Genomic DNA, 12,449 nt, shown 5'->3' on the forward strand with positions numbered 1-12,449 from the left:
TATTCACACAAAGATTTGTATGCAAAGGCTCACAGCAGATTTATTTGTAATAGCCAACAACTGGAGACAGCCCAAATGTCCATCAACAGGTGAATGGGTAAACAAACTGTGGTATAAGCCCAGAGGGGAAAAAATGAATGGGCCATTGTTACATGCAACAGTAGAGTTCAACCTCAGAGTAATTACACCAAGTGAAAAGAGGCAGACCAAAAAAAAAAAAATTACGTGCTGTAGGATTACATTTATATACACTTGTGGAAAATGCAATCTAATCTATAGTGACGGGAAGTAGATCACTGGTCACCTGGGTACAGTGCTGGGGGATGGGGGTGAATTACAAAGGAGCACAAGTCAGCTTTTGGGGATGATGGATATTATCTTACCTGTGGTGATTATGTCACAGGTGTATACATATGTCAAGGTGCATTAAACCACGCACTTTAAATATATGCAATTTCTTATAGATTGATTGTTTCTCAATAAAGCTTTCTTTTAAAAAAAAACTGCAAATATCCTTTGACTGTCATCATAGACCAAGGGAATAAATACAAAATTTTAAAATCTTCATGGGGAGTTGGAGGTGTCCTCGTGGCCATCCATGTTGCCCTTTTTTTCTCTGAAAGCACGTCCTGCTTTGCCTGTCTACATGGACCCCCTCCCCTACCCTCTTTTGAAATGTCCTCCACCATCCATAAGGGGTTTCTGGCTCTAGATTCCATCACCCTCCCTCAGAAAAATCAGTGGCATAGGGACACTTCCCAAAGTATGAGATATTGTAGAAAAATAAGACCATAGACTCAGAATGTAAAATCAGCCTTTTTTTTTTTTTGCCTACAGAAAACTGCTTTACAAGGAGGAAGAAGAGGGTTATCCCCAAGGAGAGGCTAGGAAACCCTAATACACCAATGCCCTGCTACATCCAAAGTCACAGGCTTTCTTTTACACATGAGTATAATCCAAAACCCTTTCCCCCATGTACTTATTTACACACTCTGAGAACTGGGGGTGGGGGGAAGAGGGGAGCGGGAAAGAAGGTTGTGTGATACTCCGCAGATAAGGGAAGGCAAATCCCATAGTGTGTTAAGTTAGCAACCTTCTGCAAGCCTGTTTGAAAGGCATGCTAATAACACGCCCTTGAAAGGAGTTATGATATTTGTGCAGTGAGACATGAAGGCCCTGATATTTCCTGAGACTTTACCTTTCTTGTGCTAAATACTGACGCATCGAGTTGTCTACTTGGGGGAGGAGGGGCTTCATCAATAAAGAGCTTGATGATTTTCACAAAAAGTCTTAATTGGGTTCTAGCCCAGGAAACCGACCCCCTTGCAGGTGCACCACACACATGATCTCCTGGTTCCTCCCTGCTGGTGAAAAGCCATTGCAAACGCACACACAAACACACACACACACACACGCATGCATGCACACATACACACACCCTTCTCCAAATAGAAAACATCAATTCTCAGCGACAAATAACATATAAAACCTAGCTCCACCATCAAGATTTTCATTTCCTTTGATTTTGAGCAGGTCAAATCATTGGGGAACAGGGGCAGCATGAGGATGTGTGAACTCCTGACCAACCCCCCCCGGAGCAAGGCCATCTGATTTAAACCTCACAGTGGCCCTCTGATAGATATTAATGTATCCATTTTGTAGATTAGGAAACAGAGGCTCAAAGAAACCAAGAACATGCCCAAGATTTCCAGCCAGGGACAGGGCCAGAAGTAAATCTCCTTCTATTAGTTCTCACTACCTCTGAACAGGTAGGTGGTAGAAAATCTGAATACTAATGTGCAAACAGGCCAGCAGTTAGTGGGTTTTTTTTACGCTCTTAGTTTATATGCAGCTCAAACTTGGTTTTCCAGGTTTTCATTTCACAGCAGATTAAAATCTGCTCACTACAAGATTTTGCATTAATTCTTCTGTGTATTCGCTCATCTAACAAATGTGTGTCAAGCCTTGTGCAGGTGAGGTAGAACAGGTTCTGAAGATACAGCAGTAACTAATACCATCAAAGTCCCCACCTTCGTGAACTTCTAGGAGACAATGGCAGTCAACAAACATGTGTGAATTACCCTGTGGTGACAATTATGAGAAGTACTCTGAAGGGAAAAGAGAGAGTGGTGTGGGGTGTAGAACAGAGGACCTAACCTGGCCCGGGTGGTATGAAAGAGGTCAGGGATAGAAATGAACAAACCATTGAGGATAAGCCATTAAGAATTTTAAGCAAGAAACTGGTACAATTGGATGTGTTTCAAAGTTCAAACCGAAGCTACTCTGAATAAAAATGGATTAAAGAGAGGGCAAGAGGGACATAATTAGAAGGCAATTGCAACAGTCCAAGAAAGAAATGTCAGTGGCTTAGATCGGGGCATGACAGCAGAAATGGAGAGGAGTGAAAGGATTCAATTATTTTTAAGACAGAATGAACAGGATTGGGTGGTTAGTTTTATGTGGGGGGAAAGGAAGTTGGAGGCATCTCAAACAACTCCCAGGTGAGATCAACAAGGTTTATAGGGGTGCTGGGGACAGAGAGATGGAACCCTGGAAAAGAACAGATTCTGGGCAGGAGGGGAGGTGGGGGGGAAATCAAACTTTCCATTTGATATGACAAAAAGTTAACAGTTGGTAAATCCTGGGGAAGGATGTTCAAGAGTTTATTGTATGACTGGAAAATTTTCTGCAAGTTTGACACTTTTCCAAAATAGAAAAAATATTTGTTTGGGGATATGTTAATTTTAAAAATCCTAGGGACACGTCAGGATAGCAGTTGGATGTGTGGGTATGGAGCTTTGATGAGAAGTCACAAGAAGAAAAAGAAATAATATTTAGGTATCTATTATATATATTTATATATGTAACATATATTTTATATGTAATGTATATGTTATATATTATATATATAATAGATACCTAAATATTATTTCCAGTGTCTCCAAAATAGTTATTAGTTGCTAGCCACAATTTATTAAGCTAGCCCCTTATTTTGGATGGTTCAGCTGTTTTGAAGCTTGAGGTTATTCAGAAAATGCAGCAGTAAGGTTATTTTGTGAATCCATTTATGTAACTTTGGAACCCAGGTGTGAAATTCCTGATCCAAAGAGTACGAAGATCTTTAATGCTCTGTGTCTGGAAAACTTTCCATTAGAATCAGCAACTCTGATTTTTTTTTATATACTAAAAAAGTAGTTTCCAATTACTTAGAGCATGAATTCGTATGGACCACTATATTTTCCTGGGAAGTTGGTAAGTTGATAGAGGCAGTTGCTTTGACAACACAGTTGTGTCCAAGTAACTGCAACAGGGATGCTTAACAGGAATGAGATCTCTGGAATCAGCTGCATCAGGAGTATGCTACCTGGCAAGAAGCAAACAGGTGATAAGGTGGCTGTGTCAGGAACCTGCCCTCAGGAAAAAATGGGGACACACAGGAGAGGCAGCCGCATGGTAGCCCAGAAGACTACTAACGGTCACCACCTTACAGCAGCTCTTTGCCCCTGACCAGCAATAATTTCTAAAGCTGGTTGGGAGAAAGAATACAGTTGGTTCTAGGGAGATCATCATGAACTGAGCCCACCACTTGAAGGCATCATTAAGCTTTTCCTCATCAGGACACACTGTGGTTTGGAGACAGGTATTTACTGGCACAGAGATAGTCTAGTTGTGTTAGTTGTGTTATCCTTAGCCTGGGGCAGGAAGGGGCCAGGCAGGGGGGAAGAGAAAAACAGTGATGTTCTCTTTTCAAAACACTTTCCTACCCATTATTCCACTTAACCCACCAAGCCATACTATTGGGCAGATACAATTGCTTTACCTTAACAATGGGGCAACTGGGTTGTTGGGAAATGGAGATGACTGAGAGGCAGGACCAAGAACTGACCCAGACCCCTGATATGCCTTGTCTTCTGACTAGGTTCAAAGACTGCCCTCTAGGGTATTCATTCATTCAACAACCACTGCACACCTAATCTTTTTGGGGTATGTGCGACGTACTGGGATGAAGAGACATGGTCCCTACTTGTGTTCATGCCCCACATCTGTTGTAACAAATCGCCACAAACTTGGTGGCTTAAAACAGTAGACATTTCTTACCTCCCAGTTATGGAAGCCAGAAGTCTGTGATCAGTTTCAGTGGGCTGAAATCAGTGTTGGCAGAGCCCCACTCCCTCTGTAGGCTCTAGGGCAGAAACTTTTTCTTGGTCTCTTCCAGCTTCTGCTGGCTGCCAGCATTCCTTGGCTTATAGCCACATCACTCTGATCTCTGTCTGCATCCTCACGTTGCCATCTCCTCTGTGTGTCCTGCTTATCTCATCTAAGGACACTTATCCTGGCATTTGGGACCCATATGGATAATCCAGAACCATCTCATCTCAAAATCCTCAATTTATTCACATATGCATAAAACTTTACCATATAAGGTAACACTCATAGGTTCTAGGGATCAGGACCTGATATTTTTCAGGTCACCATTCAACCCACCACATTGCCCTCATAGCATTCACAGACTGATGGGGGAAACAGCAACACATATGAGCAATTACAATACAATGGATTAGGTACTGTAATGCAGGTGCATTATGGGAGGAAGAGGGTCTCAGGAGAGCTTCCCAAAGGAAGCAACATTTGACAATAATTATTCTTCCAATCCATGAGCACGGAATGTGTTTCCATTTCTTTGTATCTTCTTCAATTTCCTTCATAAGCTTTCTATAGTTTTCAGCATACAGATCTTTAGCTTAAGTCTGCCCCTCCCGCCCCTGTGCACCCTGCGGATCCACCCCATCTAATACACCCTTGGCCAGATCCCATCAAAGCAGCACCACAAGCCTGGCAGTGTGCAAGCAGCCCAGACAGGGGCCACACCACTCCACAGGAAGGAATATTTGAGCTGTGACCTGAAGGATGAGTGGAAATGAGTCAGGAAGATCAGTGGAATGGGGTCTTTGGGGGTGGGGTATCAGACCTTTTCAGGCTGACTGAATGACATGCATGGAGTTGTCTTTACATGGTGTTAATGTGTTTGATTACAGTCAAGCTATGAACTACTTGATAGAAGAGTGAGGGAAAAGAGCACTGCAGAGCAAAAGTAAGATGCCTTCTGCCTTCTGAAAGTCAGGGGGAAATGGAGATGACCAGAGGAGTAAAGGGAATTCATCTCACACATGTGGTTACCGCAGGGCATCTAATGCTCCAAGAGGTCCTCTCCATGTGTTTGCAAAGTGGTCTCCGTGTGGTTCCTTCAGCACTGCCTATCTGCACCTTGCCCAGGAATCAGGCAGCCATAGTGGGTGCCCATCAGCAAAGGAATCCTTACCCTGTGGGACAGTGCAGGAGACATCGGGGCAAATAGACACACTATTTTTTAACCAGGCCTCCCTCCCACAGCCCAAATCCTGGTCCATTTCCCTCTATGATGAGCGAGGCTGGACAGAGCCACCTTCACCCACTCCCTGAAAGCCTCTTGCCACCGGAGCCAGCTCTCAGCAGCCAGCTTCCTGCTGTCTTTTCCTTGGTCCCCATGTGGTCCCCTCAACTCCCCAAGGTCCAAGGTAATGCTAGAAGCAAAATGTGCATCCCCACATCTATTCCAGAAAGGGGAAGGAAAAAAAAGAAAAGAACCCAATTCCAAACATTATTCCACCTGTCTTCTAGATCATCATTCCTGCATCCTTCTCACCAGCGGCCCCAATTCTCCATCCTCAGTCTTAAGGTTCCTAGAAAGAACATCTGATGGATGGAGCACCTCGTGGATTGACCACATCCTGCCTTGCTCCAGGCCAGAGCACAGCCCCATCACCTCTAGAGTTGGTCATCTCCAGAGTGGCCCCTCCTCACTGCATCCTTTGCATGGCCTTGCTGCCCACTGGATTGTTCTTTGAGGAGGCTGGGGAAGGAGACAGGAAGGAGTAGGGCAGAACACCCACCATATTATGCCCTTCTGCTTAGCCTTTTAAAAATTCTGCCCTCATTTTCTTGAAGCCTAGCAGGGTGCAGATAAAAAAATCACTGTGCAGGACACCTGGTGTCACTGCCAGCTATCGTTCTTTCTCTGAAGCATTTTCTTCTTTCCTAGAAGCTTGCTTGCTTTCTTCTGGGAACTATTGCTTTCCCAGCCCCTCCTCCAACCACAGGAGTTGTGCGCTTCTTCAATGTGACCCTAGCCACAGGTGATTGGTCCAGCGGTGGTCACCTGACCGGAACTGGGCCAATCAGAGCCCTTCAAAGGTGGTTTCTGCCCTGAGAAAAGCAACTCACTCTTCCCAGGTAGCCAGAACTGAGGACGTGATAACTCAGGGCTGCTAGTAGCCACAACCTGATTAGCAAAAAAATGTCATTTGGCAGTGAAAAATAAAAATGAAGAAAACATAAAGAGAAGTAGAAGGCAAGAGTCAGAGAGAGGAAAATGTCTGGTTTCTTCATGGTAATCCAACTCCCAATGCTGGTTGATCTTTGCAGGCATCTCCACCCTTCAATTCTCCTAGATGCTTCAGTTATCCTTTTAGTAACTGTCTCCCAACGTCTTTTTCCCCTCTTCAGCTGCCCAGAACCAGTTTCTGTTATTTTCAACCAAAGGAGAACTAGCTAATTACAACCAGTATTCATAGGCCCAGCTCTGAACGACCCTGACTTGCCCATTCACAACTGTTTCTATTGCTTTCCTCTCCCTAATGAACCTCACTCATCTCTCTGTCCCTCATGCCTCGTCCCTCTCATTATGGGATCTGACCGCTCACGCCTGCCTCTGGCTATTTAGTTCCAGTCTCCTGACTTCTCCATTACCAGTAGTACTTTGACAAATAGTTATACCAATAAGCACACTCTCCTTTGACAGGCCCCCTTGACTTCTCCTGGTTAATGGCATCTTGAGGCAGGCCACCCAGGACACATCCGCCACCGGGGACAGACTCTGATTCTGCTTTTCTTCAGATGCACTTAGTCTTAACCTCGCTGGCCCCATCAGGCTTTCAGAAGTCCTCCCTTGCCATCTGATTGTAGGCAATTACATGCAATCAACACTCCCCTGGGTCCTGTGCATTCACACACCAGGACCTGAACTCACAGGGCAGGCAGAAAATGAACAGGGATCATAGCTCATTCTGTAGTAATTCACCTGCAGACACCAAAGTGGGGGAGAAGATGTGGCCTTTATCTCCTGGACCTGGAGACTGGCAACCTCCCCCACTGAGAAGGTCTGCCAGATTACAGATGGCTTCGGCACTGCAGTCGGGAATCCACATGGAGAATTCTAATCTTTCTAATTTGGCCAAGTGCCTGAAAGGAGTTGTTTTCTTGCTGTAGCCACAGAGGCTGGGAATCCCAGGCTCTGAGTTACAACTCAAGCTTACAATTATTAATAAACTCTCACCTAAAATTCAGTTTCATGTCAACCATTGAAATTACCCTTGCTGGTGTAATAGGGTTTACCAGGTTCAGGCTCTTGAAGGGAAAAGAAATAATTCATAAGATTAAGCCTCAAATGCTTGTCCTTCTCAGCAGGGACATCCTTGGGAAGAAAAGTGGCCTATGGACTGTTCCTTTGCAGCATGTCTATGACACAAGGGGGTTTGTTTTCTTAGAGTCCTCTTGTCCTGTCTTTCTCTCTTCTGTAATACAAATGGTCTCCTGATCCCTCTTCAAGTCAGGGAAAGTGCCTAAGAAAATACTACATCACATACTTCACATGAAAATACATAAGGCAAGGGCGCCTGGGTGGCTCAGTCGGTTAAGCATCCAACTTCGGCTCAGGTCATGATCTCATAGCTTGTGAGTTTGAGCCCCACATTGGGCTCTAAGAGTTCTGCATGGGTCTCTATGCTGACAGCTCAGAATCTGGAGCCTGCTTTGGATTCTGTGTCTCTCTTTCTTTGCCCTTCCCACACCCCCCACTCACGTATTCTCTCTCTCTCAAAATAAATAAACATTAAAAAAGGTTTTTTTCAAGTACATAAGGCAACATTCAGTCCACAGGAAGAATGGATCCAAACAGGGGATTTAGAAGGTCAAAGTGAGTGTTCTGTAAATGTCAAAACAAACAGCATATATATGGTGCTACATGGTTTGCAACATACTTTCTCATACAGTAGTGTTGTTTGAACAACAACCCCAAATGATGGAAAGAGTCCTCTGATTTCCTATTTTCAGGGGGTCAATGCCAAGAGAGAGCCAATGCTTGCCCTGGGGGTCACTGTTGATATGTAACATAGCCCAGACTTAACATCCTATCTTCTGATTGTATGCATGAAGCTCTATCCACATTATCATGCCTCACGGAGGTAATCCACTGCAATTTTAATTTAAAAGAAGAGTGGCAAGCTTTTTTTCTGTAAAGGGCCATATACTAAATATGTTATTATACCTGTAGGCCATGCAGCCTTTGTCATAATTATCCAATGCTGATCATTAGTGCAAAAGCAGCCATAGATATGGAGACAATGGGTGTAGCCAAGTACCAATAAAACTTTATTTACAAAAACAGATGGCAAGCCATATGCGGTCTGCATGCTATAATCTGCCCACCTCTGGTTTAAAAGTATCAGGACCAGGGGGCCCTGGGTGGCTCAGTTGGTTAGGCACCCGACTCTTTGATTTTGGCTTAGGTCATGATCTCATGGTTTATGGGTCAAGCCCCATGTGGGGCTCTGTGTTGACAGTGTGGATCCTGCTTGGGATTCTCTCTCTCCCTCTCTTTCTGCCCCTCTCCTATCAGGACCAAATCTTTATGTGAAAGGTAGAACTAAGGTCGAAGTCAGCAACTCCAGCCCACCTAACTGATGCTGATATGCAGGCCATTTCCATTTCCCAGTGGCACACAATTTACTGCCACCCTACCTTCCTCATCATATGGTCAACACATTCCCATCCCTACCCTAACACCTACCCACTCCCCAGAGGACTGGAAGTTCCAGTCAGGGAGCCTGGGAGAAACACTCATGAAAACAGTGGCTATTAGCTTGGGCATTAAGGGTAGGAAAGATAGGCTTTTTGAATTCCATATTTTCCAATAGACCATGAATTCAGTTCTTGCCTCCACCTCTGTGTCCCTGTCCCATTCACTCCTTACTCTCTCTCATCACCTCCTGACCTCTCTCCACTTCTCAGTCTCTTCGGTGCCCCAACTCACATCTTCCCTGGCATCATTTCTATTTCTGACTTTAAAAAAAGAAAAAGCTTATACTGTTTGGCTCCCTAATGCCCAACAGCACCTTCAAAACAAGGAGAGGCTTAGCTGACAGGTCGCACACCCAGCCTTTTAAAAGACTAAAGAACTTCCAGCTGTAGAGGAGTGAAGAAGTCGACACATCGTCTCTGCAAAAAACAAACTATAAAACTAGGCAAAATTGTCAAAAACAACCATTTTCAAGTCTCTGGAAATTGGCCAAAGACAAACAACACATTTGGAAACTTTGAAACTTCAGGTATGAACAGCAGGAGTCTAGGGCATGCTTGCTGGCCATAAAAACTGTCAGCTTCCCTGCCAGAGGGCACTGACTTGATGGAGAGTGGAAGGGAGAGTCTGTGCCAGCTATGAATGGGGGAAACTACAGCTCTCCTAGCCTCAGGTGGCGATCCCAGGCAAGGTGAACTGCAGACCTGAGGACTAGCCGGAAGTTTAACAGAGAGATCTTGGAAATAAGAGACTACAGGGGTCTTGATAAGCTCTCCACACATCCATACGTGACCTGGCTATTCAAACACCAGGGACCTACGAGTGCCTGGTGGAAAGTAAAAACCATGGCAAAGCTGAAAATTGCATGACCTTTAAATGCACTCCCCAGCCCTCAAACAGATCCACCTACAAAAGGTGGAGGCCCTATTGGCTAGAGGAGTTTGAGCACAAACTCTGCCCATTCTTGGATGACCACTAAGCTAGGTGGAAACAAAGACCATAGGATGGCAAGCTAAAATAAAATGAGAAATCTTTAAGAAACTGAGCAGAGACATAAGCAGCTGCACAGCACATGGCAAAAAATTCCGCAGTTTAAGTCCAGGCAAATGGGCACAGATTACCAAAACTGATTCAAAAAGGAATGCAAAATGTGAATAGGACTCTAACAAGCAAAGGAATTGAATTAATAATTAAAAATCTTCCACACGCATAAAAAGCTCAGCCCCAGATGGCTTCACTGTTGAATTCTTTCACATTTTTAAATAGGGAATAATACCAAACCTCCATAAACTCATTCAGGGGATAGAGGAGTGGCAAACACTTCCCAACTCACTAGATAACATTAGTACTACCCTACTACCAAAGGCAGACAAAGGCATCACAAAAAAGAAGATCGACAGATCAATATTCCTTATAAACATACATGCAAAATGTCTTAAATATTAACAAACTGAATTAACATATTAAAAAGATTATATATATTATGACCAAGTGGGATTTGTCCCAGGAATGCAAGATTGGCTTTAACATATGAAAATCAATTCATGTAATATGCCATGTGAGTAGAATAAAGACCAAAAAACACATAATCACAATAGGTGCAAAAATCATTTCACAAAATCTAGCATTCATTCATGATCAAACTTTTTCAACAAAGTAAAAATAGTAAGGAACTTCCTCACTGGATAAAGGATACCTATGAAAACCCTACAGTTTACATAATATTTAATAATGAAAGACTGAATGTTTCCACTTGAAGATTAGGAAGGAAGCAAGCGTATTGACTCTCATTACTCCTCTTCAGCATTATGTTGAAGGTTCTAACCAGTGTAATAAGGCAAGAAAAGTAAATTAACAGCACACAGACAGGAAAAGAAAAAGTAAAACTTTCTATTCTGATATGGCATGATCTTATATGTAGAAAAATATGAAATCTATCAAATCTATCAAAAAATCTATGAAATCTATCAAAAAAAAACCCCCCCACGGCTAGAACTAATGAACAAATTTTGCAAAGGTGCAGGATACATGGTAATTTTTCAAAATCAGGTGCATATCTATATGATAGCAATGAAAAATCCAAAACTATAACTATGAAAATAATCTTATTCACAATGGCATCAGAAAGGGTAAAATACTTAAAAATAAATTTAACAAAAGAAATGCAAACCCTGATCACTGAAAACTAAAATGCTGAGAGAAAATTTTAAATACCTAAGTAAATAGAGAGAGAGTCCAAGCTCATGGATTAGAGGACTCAGTATTCTCTCCAAATTGACCTACAGATTCAACTCAAACCAGTAAAGTTATCAAAGTTCTTTTTTAGGAAATTGACAAGCTGGTTATAAAATTTATATAGAAATGCAAAAGATGTCAAATGAACAGAACTATTTTGTGAAAGTACAGATTTGGAGGATTTAACTACCCAATTTCAAATCTTACTATAAATCTACAGAAATTAAGGAAGTTTGATACTATGCCATACTAAGAATAGACTTAGAGATCAATGGAGCAGAAATGAAAGTCCCAAAATAAATTCTTTTATTGATGGTAAATTAATTTTTGACAAAGGTGCCAAGTCAACTCAGTGGAGCAAGGATGGTCTTTTCAACCAATGATGCTGGGACCATAGGATATTAATATACAAAAAATAACAAATTTGTACCCTCACATCATATCATACACACAAAAAAATAGCTCAAAATGGATGCACTATAAAGCTTTTTATAGGAGAAAATCTTTATGACTTTGTATTAGGCAAAGACTTCATAGATACAACACCAAAAGTATAGTCCATAAAAGAAACAATTTGACAAATTAGATTTCATCTAAATAAGCATTCTTAAAAAGGCACTATTAAGAAAATGAACAAAATAAGCCACAGAATAGGAGAGAATATTTGTAAGTAATATAAATATTACAAGTAACATAAATATTGGCAAGTGATATAAAGGAGTTATATTAAGAATATGTAAAGAACTGTTACAACTCCATTATAAAAGGCAAACAATTCATTCTTTTAAATGGGCAGAAGAAGGGCTCCTGGCTGCCTCAGTCAGTGGAGCATTTGACTCCTGATCTCAGGGTTGTGAGTTCGAGCCCCATATTGAGCATAGAGATTGCTTTTAAAAAAGTAGGGGTGCCTGGGTAGCTCATCAGTTAAACATCTAACTCTTGATTTCAGCTCAGGTCGTGATCTCACAGTTCATGGGTTTGAGCCTCACATCAGGCTCTGTGCTAACAGTGATGAGACTTCTTGGGATTCTCTCTCTCTCTCCCTCTCTCTTGGCCCCTCCACCACCTCAAAATAAATACATAAAGTAAATGGGCAGAAGACTTGGATAGACACTATACCAAAGAAACAACATGAATATTAATAAGCTCATGAAAAGGTACTGCATGCCATAGCCATTAGGGAAAGGCAAATTGAAACCACAATAAGATACCACTACATACCTGGTAAAATAATTCTAATAAAAAATACCAACAATAGTTGATCTCAGTGACTATGTAAAGAAACTGGAGCCCTCATTCATTGCTGGTGGAAATATAAAGT

The sequence above is a fragment of the Neofelis nebulosa genome, chromosome 16, assembly GCF_028018385.1.
Source record: "Neofelis nebulosa isolate mNeoNeb1 chromosome 16, mNeoNeb1.pri, whole genome shotgun sequence".
Taxonomy (NCBI): domain Eukaryota; kingdom Metazoa; phylum Chordata; class Mammalia; order Carnivora; family Felidae; genus Neofelis; species Neofelis nebulosa.